This window comes from Rhinoderma darwinii, chromosome 11, assembly GCF_050947455.1.
Source record: "Rhinoderma darwinii isolate aRhiDar2 chromosome 11, aRhiDar2.hap1, whole genome shotgun sequence".
Taxonomy (NCBI): domain Eukaryota; kingdom Metazoa; phylum Chordata; class Amphibia; order Anura; family Rhinodermatidae; genus Rhinoderma; species Rhinoderma darwinii.
This window is the reverse complement of record NC_134697.1, coordinates 95,023,558-95,033,932: the sequence shown is the minus strand read 5'-3', so window position 1 is coordinate 95,033,932 and position 10,375 is coordinate 95,023,558.

Below are 10,375 nucleotides of genomic sequence, written 5' to 3'. Positions count from 1 at the left end.
AAGGCCTTTCTGTTAGGGCGGATTTACACGAACGTGATATACGTCCGTGCAACCCGCGTGGTTTTCACGCGGGTCGCACGGACCTATGCACGTCTATGGGGCAGTGCAGACAGTCCGTGAGTCCGCTGCGTAAAACTCCCGACATGTTTTATATTCCGGCGTTTTTCGCGCATCACGCACCCATTGAAGTCAATGGGTGCGTGAAAATAACGCGCACCACACGGAAGCACTTCCGTGGGACGCGCGTGATTCGCGCAACAGCAGTGAGAGAATGAATGTAAACAGAAAAGCACCACATGCTACAAACATCCAAACGGAGAGTCATAATGATGGCGGCTGCGTGAAAAGCACTCAGCCGCGCACCATATGAACATGACAAACGGAGCTGTGTGCAAAACGCACACGCTCGTGTAAATCCGCCCTAAGGGTATGTTCACACGTCCTATTTACGGACGTAATTCAGGCGTTTTACGCCTGAAAATACGGCTCCAAAGCGTCGACAAACATCTGCCCATTGAATTCAATGGGTCTTACGGTGTTCTGTGCCTGTCACTTCTTGGGACGTAATTGGAGCCGTTTTTCATTGACGTTTTTCATTGACGCGAGTACAAGCAATTTAGTCTGAAATTCAGGAGCTGTTTTCGCCTGAAAACAGCTCCGTAAATTCAGACGTATTTTACGTTTGCGTGTGAACATATCCTTACTGTGACGTCAGTGGCTACTGATTGAGCGTATTCCCCGTTGCTGATTATCTGTCCAGGGATTCCGCTCCTAGAGAAAACTCCTGATGTCACTGTCCATATATTGATGTCAGGGGCTACTCCTGGAGTGGATTCCCTGGTCAGAGTCGGCAACGGCGATTCCACTCAAGGAGTAGCCACTGACGTCGCTGTCCATATATGTGTCCACCAGACACAGCCCCCTGTAGATAGCTCCACATACAGCCCCCTGTAGATAGCGTCATACAGCCCCCTGTAGATAGCTAGACACAACCCCCCTCCCCCTTGTACATAGTGCCACACAACCCCTTTATACTTTGTGCCACAATGCCGCCAGAGCGGAGAGCAGTAGAGGTAGCCGGCCCTACTGCTGCCACTCTCCGCTCTGCTTTGACGTCACTCACCGTCAGAAGAAGGCAGGAGTCTTGCAGCAGCGTTCTCACTGGTGTCGATGCCGGCCTGGGAGTGGACCAGTCCAGTCACCTGACCTGTCACCTGACCGATGAGGTCAGATGACACGTCAGGTGACTGGACTTGTACACTCCCGAGCCGGCATCGATCCCAGTGAGAACGCCGCTGCAAGACTCCTGCCTTCTTCTGATGCTAATCACTGCTGCAGTCGTCTGGCATGCAGGGCGCCTGTCAGCAGCGATCAGCTGTTTTGATACAGCTGCAGCGCCCAGCGTGATCCGGGATGGTTGGGAGCTATGGTTCAAATCATGCAAGCGGATATATACGTGACATCCGGGCACGCCAGGATCAACTACTACAGGGGGTAAACCCTATAATTACTGGTTTGGATCTTCCTCCTGTACATCCTCTGACTGCTCTGCTGCTTCACCACCTGATATCCATCCTTACTGCCTTGGATCTGCAATTTCGTTGCCTTTACCTCCTCGCTACAACGGAGATCCTAAGACCTTTAGGGGTTTCATCAATTAGTGTACAATCCTCTTCAGATTACGTGCTCACCTCTTCCCCTCTCATGAGGCCAAAGTTGCTTTTATTATTTCTCTCCTCTCTGGCAAAGCCCTGGCATGGGCGAACCCCATCCTGGAACGAGATCTGCCATTGTTTCTTGAGACTTTCCATACAGTGTTTGAGGAATCGGGTTGGACATCTTCTGCCGCTGCCTCACTGCTGTCCCTCAATCAAGGGGAATCAACTGTAGGGGAGTGCGCCATCTCCTTCTGTACGCTGCAGATGGAATAATGAGGCCTTAGAGGCAACTTTCTGGCAGGGCCTGGCCTCTCATATAAAGGATGAACTGGCAGCTCGAGAGCTTCCTGCTACCTTGGATGCCCCAATACGTCTGGCTACCCGGTTGATATGAGGATCCAAGAGCGCACTTTGGGGGTTCGTCGTGAGAAAAGGTCTTGTCAACTGCCACCAAAACTTCAAAGGCCTCTACTGCCTTGTACTGCTGCACCTTTGGAGGAGCCTCTGCAGATGGAACGACTCCGACTGTCCGACCAGGAGCAGCAGCAGAGAGGTTCGACTGGGCTATGTCTGTATTGTGGCCAAGAGGGACGTTTGGGGGCCAATGTCCTCAAAACCCGGGAAATTCCAGCACCTAGGCTTGATTGGAGAAACAATCCTAGGTGAATCTCCCTCAACCACTAAATTCTCTCCCAGACTATCCATTCCTGTATCTATCGTCACCGGTGAAGGATCGCACACTGTCCTCGCTTATCTGGATTCTGGAGCAGCCGCAAATTTTATCCAGTAGGACTTGGTTTTATCGTCTCCACAGTTCCTCTGGAGAAACCGCTGGCAGTCGCCTCTGTAGATGGACAACCTCTGCCGGACCCTCACTAAACCACTGGGACTACAGATAGGAGTCCTCCATTCAGAGCTGATAGCTTTCTAAGTCTTGCCAAAAGATATCAACCCTATTCTGCTGGGACTGCCTCGGCTTCGCCTACATCCTCCGGTCCTCGACTGGAGTTCCGGAGAGGTTCTCCAATGGGGATCCAAATGTCTTCACCACTGTCTGCCAGTGGTTCATCCTATTCTGCCTCCTCTGCCTCAGTCACTCTCTGTACTACCTCCACATTATGCCAGTTTTGCGGATGTCTTTAGCAAAAAGGAGGCAGAGGTCCTTCCTCCTCATCGTTCCTACGCTTGTCCTATTGAACTGCTCCCTGAAGCCTCACCCCCCTTTGTGGAAGGGTCTAACCTCTTTTCTTGCCAGAAACCCCGGCCATGTCGGTGTACATCAAGGAGAACCTTGAGAGGGGATTCATCAGGAAGTCAACTTCTCGGATTCTTCTTCGTTAAAAAGAAAGATGGATCACTTTGACTGTGTATTGATTACCGAGGTTTAAACCAAATCACGGTAAAAAACAAGTACCCCTTGCCGCTAATCTCCGAGCTCTTCGATAGAATTCATGGGGCCAAGATTTTCACAAATCTGGATCTATGAGGGGCTTATAACCTGATCCGGATTCGTAAAAGTGAGGAATGGAAGACCGCATTCATCACCCGAGACGGTCACTACGAGTATCTTGTGATGCCCTTTGGTCTGTGTTTCAGGAATATGTGATAAAGACTAGAAGGACACTAGTGGCTGGCGGGCACATGAGAAACTCAAGGAAATACTGTTATGCCAGAGGCACGATAAAGACCCTAATTGCCAGCTACCTAAATGATAATGTAGGATTAAACTAAAATATAACTTTTATTGATTTGAATTAAACACTTCCAAAAAAGGACATACAACATACATGACATACAAAGGACATTTTCAAAACAGGAATATGTGAATGACATCTTCCAAGATGGATCCAGAGAAGGTGAAGTCTGTCTTAGTGTGGCCATGTTCACAGGGTCTCCGGGCTATACAGAGATTACTGGGATTTGCCAATTTCTACCAGCAATTTATCACAAACTTCTCGTCTCTGACTGCTCCAATCTCTGCTCTCACCAAAAAGGACGTGAACGCCAAGGCTTGGAGTCAGCATTTACCAATGTCAAGAGCCTCTTCAGCCTCCGTTCTTCACCATCCTGACGTGACTCGGCAGTTCTCACTGGAGGTTGATGCTTTTTCCATTGGTGCTGGAGCACTACTGTTTCAAATAAACTCCAAGGGTAAGACAGTGACTTGTGGTTTCTTTTACAAACTCTTCTCTCCTGCAGAGCGCAACTATTCCATTGGGGATCGGGAGTTACTAGCCGTCAAGTTGGCCGTGGAGGAGTGGAGACACCTGCTGGAGGGCGCTATTCATCCTATCATCATCTATATGGATCACAAGAATCTCAGGTATCTGCAGTCTGCACAACGGTTAAATCCTTGCCAAGGCAGATAGTGACTGTTTTTCAACCGATTACAGTTCCTTCTCCACTTGCGTCATGCAGATAAAAATGTGAAGACCGAGGCCCTATCTCGGTCATTTGAAACTCATGACTCTGAGGAGGCCCCTCAATATATCATAGATCCCTCCAGGATTATTGTCGCTAACCCTCTGTAAATCAGAGACATTCCCCCAGGGAAAACTTTTGTTCGTCCTGCAGACAGGAAAAAGGTTCTCCTCTGGGGACACAATTCCAAACTGACTGGGCACTCCGGTGTCTGTAAGACCCGGGACTTTATCTCTCGTCCACGCTGCCCAGAGATGTTGTGGACTATGTAGCTTCTTGGACCAATTGCACCCAAGACAAGTCTACTCATTCCAAGCCTGCTTGTCTACTTCAATCTCTGCCCGTTCCTGATGGTCCTTAGCAACACATTGCAAATCCCCTGGTTCTACAGTTGCTCCCTGCGGTTCCTCTGACATCTTTGAAGTAAGAGGGATCCTGGATTACAACAAGGTAGGAGGGAGGACCTTCTACCTCGTGGAATGGAAATGGTTTGGTCCTGAGGAGAGGTCGTGGGAGCCTGAAGAAAATGTGGATTCTCCACCTCTCATCAGGAAATTCCTCTCACGCTCTGGACCTAAGAAGAGTGGGCGAAAGAGAGGGTACTGTAATGGCCACGGTCGCCGACCGCCAGCATTATTTACCCGCCAACACCAGCGACCGCAGACCTGTGAGCTCTTGCCAGCGTCTCCCTCCTTTGAGACGCCGGCATACAAGACTGTTTCCTTGGCTGCTGCTGCTGTGCATGGGGAGCGCGCGCTCACTCCCGGCCTTAAATGGCCAGCGTGCGCACCAAGAAAATCTCGCCCATCCTATCCCAGCATACCAGGAACTATAAAAAGGACACTGCCCTATTCCTCCTTTCCTGAGCGTTGTGTTTTGCCTAAAGCGGTTATTTATTCTCTCTTTTTTTGAAATGTCTTCCGTAATTTTTAATTGTCATTATTGGAATTAATTGCCTGTTTTTTAATTGTCATGTTTAGATTTTGCTGGGTGGACCTATTCTGTTTTCGTTCCTTGATGTATCTCAGGATATATATCGGATACAATGATCATCTAGCAAGAATGAGAAGAACCCTACTCTATTTGCGATCTCTGTTACTTCAGCTTTAAATGTGATATATACGTTATTTTATTGTGACTGAATAAGTTGGCATTTTTCTACCGGTTTAACACAAGTAATACTTTATTATTTATTTTTTGCTTTGTCATAATCGCAACTTTATTATTGCGTCTTCCATACATGTTATTCATGTTCTTCCCTCACTTTTGTGTTTCGTTTTTCAAGTTTTGCACATACAATATTTTTTGACATTTTTATATGTTTTATATTATATTCACTTTACTGTGATACTTCTGATTGAATATTGTCATTTTTATTGTATTTTGCTGATTCTTTCACTTGTTTTTATTGACTACATGTTAGTAATTACAATTATTAAGTTTTATCAACTAAGCAATATTCGCCACCTTTCTTACTTGTCACGTCTTTTTCTTTCTTCTATTTTTCTATTTGTTTTCACTACATAGAGAATGGAGAGATAAAATGACATCTGTTAGTTACTAATTATCCACATTGTTCTACTTACTGAGTACAGACATACTTACATCGATATCCTCCGTTCCGGGGTCGCGTATGCAGCGGTGTGTCTGGGAACCCCGCCCCGTTTCCCTTTCATCTATACGCTTGGACTGCGCCTGCTCTGTCTCCTTGGATACGCGTCCTTGGGGGCAAGCAGGCGCAGTGTGAGCGTGACGACGCGACGGGGATCTCGTGGTTCAGGACAAACTCCCACGCATGCGCCGGAGACCGGAGCTAAGGAACACACCGGCATATCGGTATTTATCACTCTCACCCAGCTATATAAGCGTGACACTTTCACTCGTTATACATTACCCCCTGAGGAAGCTACATCAGCGAAACGCGCGTCGGGGCGCTAATAGATCAGGCTACGGTGTGGTGTCATCTGACTATTCATCTCCATGGGTAAGCCTACATACATACCTGCCATCTGAAGCAGACTTTTGTCCGTTTCAATAGTACTCTACATGCTGGGATTTGTTTTCCTTCCGCATTCACCTTGAACTTGAACCATCCACATGCTTATTTTTCCTATTTAGCGTACTTTCTGATGTATCTCTCCTACTTTGGGCATCAGGACCACAGGGTCATGTACAAGCTCTGCTTCTCTTGCCACTTTTACTATTTTTGGACATATAGACGCTTTATGGATGTAATATGGACATCAGTTTTTGGCTTTTGTTGTAGGCATACATAATCACTGGGAACCTTTTTATGCAGGTTACCCGTGGTTTAATTCATTCTAAGTAACCACACTGACATTTTAGATCCTTTCAATTTTTAATTCGTGTCATTTTTTATTGTATGTCCTAATAAATAAAGTTTTGTAACTATTTTTCAAACATTTGTGGCGTTATGGCTTCTTTTTCTCAAATTTTCCCCTGTTGTGTCTGCCCATGTTCGTTATTGCAAATTGTCCCTTAGTTGTATCCTGTGTTCCGTGCCCTGTACCCATATCAGGTAATTGTGTTTTGTTCCAGTGCGCAGCCAAGTGTCATCTGTGCCAAGTGTTATCTGTGCCACGTGTCCGCTACTTCAAGTCTTTGCCACGCCGAGTGTCTGTCAAATCATCTATCCAGGTACTCTTTATTGATTATTGTTTGGCCAGCTGCTACCCCGCTACGGCGGAACGGCCTAGTGGGTCCATATACCCCAGAGTCGTGACAACTCACAGGTGATATTTTCACTCATTATAGTCATTCACTTTTCCTTTTTTTCTCCATTCGGCCCAGACCACTGTGATGACTTTTTCCAGCCACGACTTTGTCACACAGACATGTTGGTCTCTTGCTTTTCCAGCATCCTCCTCACCTATACCCTTACCCTGCTCTTGTAGATAGTGCCACACAGCTGCACCAACAAATACAAAAATTTTTTACTTACCTAGCCCCGTTCCCACAATATCCTAAATTCGGAAAACTGGACAAAAATGCTCCTCGTGTCGGGCGCTCGTGTGTAGCTGGTGCGGTCATTACCACAGACCCATCGAATGGATTTTAAAACAATTTATTGGACAACATAATGTAAAACAATAAAAATGATTGCTGCAACGCGTTTCAACCTCGTACTGAGGTCTTCGTCAGGCATATGAATTTTGGACACAGAACATCTTAAATAGCCATATCATCTGGTTCACACCGGGGTTAAACTGTCAGGGTCGGAGTTCATTGTGGGAGTTTTTCAAAAGGTAAGTGAGGAACATTACCATTTCTAAAGTTTTTATTGTTATTTTTGAAACCATTTTATTATTCTTAACAGCGATATATCCAAAATATATATATATATTAGTCCGTTTTAACTTATATTTCTGGACCCTTAAGAGCGCAGTATGCTGATGCTTCTGTCAGCTTTTTCCGTGAACCTATTTTATGTGGCTTTATTTGCCTCATGTGTGGTCTGGTATAGTTTTAACCAATTCTGTCATTGTTTGAATGAATCTATCATTTCTATTGCTGGCCTATCCTAGGGTACCGAGGACCCCCATATCATCAAGAAACGCAATGGAGAAAAGAGGATGCAAAATGGTATTGTTACCAGTCTATTCTTATTTTTTTCTCTTTTTTTCTTCCTTTTTACAGGTTGTTGAATAGTCTAAAGTTTATTTATTTTCCTTAAAGTAAACCTTCTGTATTGCTGTAAAATTCCCAATAGGCACTATTTTTTCTTTTTCCTCTATCTATATTCGATGTTTATTCTATTATTTCAGAGGATTCAGGGTTTATTTGTTATTTTCTCATTGAGTCCGTTTGGGCTCAGGGATTCGAATTTAAAAATCCAAAAGGATTTGCGTTTATTCAATATCGATTCTCTGTTGTGTGTTTTTGCATCTATTTGTTCAACTGGAGAGATTTTAATATTTTTAAAATTGGATTGATGGTATTGTAACAGGTGTCGTGATAAACTATGTTTAAGAAATCCTTTCTTGGCATTAACCCCTTCCGGACATCCGCCGTATATATACGGCGCACGCCGGGTGGGGGAATATGGAACGGGCTCACGGGCTGAGTGAGTGTGTCGGCTGTGTGTTACAGCCGACACTTCCGGGTAACGAGCGCGATCCCGCTTGTTTAACCCGTTAAATGCCGCATTCAATAGCGAACGTGGCATTTAAATTACTAAAAACAGGGGGGCGACCCCCTGTAGCGTCCCAACGGCCCCCCTGCGGCGAGGTCAGGGTGAGCCGTTGGATGGCACGGCAGCCTGGGGGCCTGACGAAGAGACTGTCAGAATAGGAGACTGTCAGAATCGCGATATACTGCAATACATTAGTATTGCAGTATATCGTGCAAGCGATCCATAGATATCTGGTTAAAGTCCCCTAGGGGTACAAGTAAGAAACGGTAAATTAAAGTGTTTTTTTAACAAATAATAAAAAAATAAAATAATTAAAAGCTCAAAAAAAAAACCTTTCCCCTCAAGCACAAATAAAAAGCTAACATAACTGGTATCGACACGTCCGTAAAAGTCTGAACTATTACAATATATCATTATTTAGTCCGCACGGTGAAGGTGAAGGTGGGGAGGAAAAAACAAAAGTCAAAATCCGAAAAATGGCTGCGGAGGGAAAGGGGTTAAAGCGATGCCCATTAAGCCTACTTCGTAATGTCTGAGTTGTTCTCCCTATATATTGAAGTCCGCACTCACACTCCATCATTATATTACATGGTCAGTATCGCAGCTCATGAAAGAGTTAATTTGGAATATTTCTTTGGTTACATTGGACATCGCCTCTTTTTCCCGGCATTGATGCTTTGGCAGCCGTTTTCTGTGACATATTTTTTGTGGGGTGACTCGGGTTTTTTGATATTCGTGTTTGATGAGATTTCATGGATTGCTCTTTATTTTGAATCTCTCTTTTAAAATCTTGGACTGATCTATATAGTTCTGTTGATGAGCAGTTTTTTCTAATTCTTCTATATTGACTGTGTGGGATATTCAACTTCAAAAAGCTATTTTTGTCCACGTCTTTGAAGTGGGTTTTTTTTAAAATAAATTTGTTGAGTAAATGACCAATTTCAAGATCCAAAAATATCATATTTTCCTTTGATATATTGGGGATGAATTGTATTGGTGTTTAGAATGTTTACGAAGCAGTCGGCTTGTTTATAAGTGCCAGCCCATGTGAAGAATACGTCATCAATGTATCTGCGGTAATAAACCATATTTTTTGTATACATGTGATTATTCTCTATGTTCTGGGACTCGAAATGTCCCATAAACAAATTTGCGTAGCTGGGCGCTACCCTTGTCCCCATTGCTGTACCTCTTTCTTGTATAGATTGGTGTTATGTGTAAAAATATTATGATTTAGAATAAAAGTTAAACCTTCCAATAAAAATGTATTTTGTTTTTTTGGAAGCGTACCCTATGTTTCCAAAAAATACTGAGTCGCACTTAGTCCGAGTTTGTGATCTATAATGGAATATAGGGAGGTCACGTCCAGTGTCATCAACATATAATTATCTTTCCAATTATATTTTTGTAGATCTCTAATCAGACTTGTAGAGTCTTCCAGGTAGGATGGTAGTTTAGTGACCAGGCTCTGTAGGTATAAATCCATGTAATGCGATAATTGACTTAATGCCCGATATGTCCGTCCTCACTCATCTGTATATCAAAATACCAACAGTACATACAGTGTCACCTTAGAGGAGCGCCGTCTCTCTTTTTGTTTTTCTTCAAACAATATCCTAAATATAATGTCCTGTCACCCAGCTTTCCTAAATATAATGTCATGCCACCCAGCTTTACTGTATACAATGTCCTGTCACCCAGCTTTCCTATATATAATGTCCTGTCACCCAGCTTTCCTATATATAATGTCATGTCACCCAGCTTTCCTATATATAATGTCCTGTCACCCAGCTTTCCTATATATAATGTCCTGTCACCCAGCTTTCCTATATGTAATAACCTGTCACCCAGCTTTCCTATATATAATGTCCTGTCACCCAGCTTTCCTATATATAATGTCCTGTCACCCAGCTTTCCTATATATAATGTCATGTCACCCAGCTTTCCTATATGTAATGTCATGTCACCCAGCTTTCCTATATGTAATAACCTGTCACCCAGCTTTCCTATATGTAATGTCCTGTCACCCAGCTTTCCTATATATAATGCCCTGTCATCCAGCTTTCCTATATGTAATGTAATGCTTTCCTACATATAATGTCCTGTCACCCAGCTTTCCTATATATAATGTACTGTCACCCAA